The sequence below is a fragment of the Lathyrus oleraceus genome, chromosome 4 (assembly GCF_024323335.1).
Source record: "Lathyrus oleraceus cultivar Zhongwan6 chromosome 4, CAAS_Psat_ZW6_1.0, whole genome shotgun sequence".
NCBI classification, from domain to species: domain Eukaryota; kingdom Viridiplantae; phylum Streptophyta; class Magnoliopsida; order Fabales; family Fabaceae; genus Lathyrus; species Lathyrus oleraceus.
In genome coordinates, this window is record NC_066582.1 from 196,138,427 (window position 1) to 196,139,444 (window position 1,018).

The window sequence follows — 1,018 nt, forward strand, 5'->3', positions numbered from 1 at the left end:
AAACCTCCTAGTTCTGCACCTAAGGCAGAAAGAAATGTTTATAAGAAGCATGCCGATGAGTCCAATGAAGTTGCTTGCCTCATGCTAGCTACCATGAACTCGGAGTTGCAAAAGCAACATGAGAACATGGCATCATTCGATATGATCGAACACCTGGATATGCTCTATCAAGAGTAGGCAAGGCATGAAAGGTTTGAAGTTTCAAAAGCCCCTTTTCAAGGAAAGTTAGTTGAGGAGCTCCTGTAGGTCCCCATGTGCTCAAGATGATTGGGTATGTGGAGAACCTCGAGAGGTTGGGATTTCCCATTAGAAAGGAACTTGTGACTGATTTGATCTTGCAATCGTTGCTAGAGAGCTTTAGTCAATTTGTCCTTAATTTCAACATGAATGATATGGGAAAAACTCTTCCTGAACTGCTAAGCATGTTAAGAACAGTTGAGCAAAATCTGAAGTCAAAAGGGAAGTCCATTCTGATTATCGGAAATGAAAAGAAACAAAACAAAAGGCCCACCAAGCAAGGTGGTAAAGGGAAAGGCAAGGAAGTTGTCAAACACAAACCAATTGATCCTACTCTGAAGCCTAGTGGAAGCATAGCAAAGGATGACACCTGCTTCCATTGCGGTAAGACCAGACACTGGAAGAGAAATTGCCCAAAGTACCTGGAGGATAAGAAGAATGGAGTAGAGACTTCAACTTCAGGTATTTTTGTTATTGAAATTAATATATCTACTTTTGCATCATGGGTATTAGATACTAGATGTCGCTCTCACATTTGTACCAATGTGAAGGGGCTAAAAAGGAGTAGAGATTTGGAAAAAGGTGAAGTTGACCTACGAGTTGGCAATGGAACAAAGGTTGTTGCTTTAGCCGTAGGAACTTATGTATTGAATTTACCTAGTGGTTTAATAATTCAGTTAGATAACTATTATTATGTACCTGCAATTAGCAGGAATATTATTTTCGTTTCTTGTTTGGACAAGTTTGGTTTTTCATTCATAATAAAGATTTTTTTTTCTAT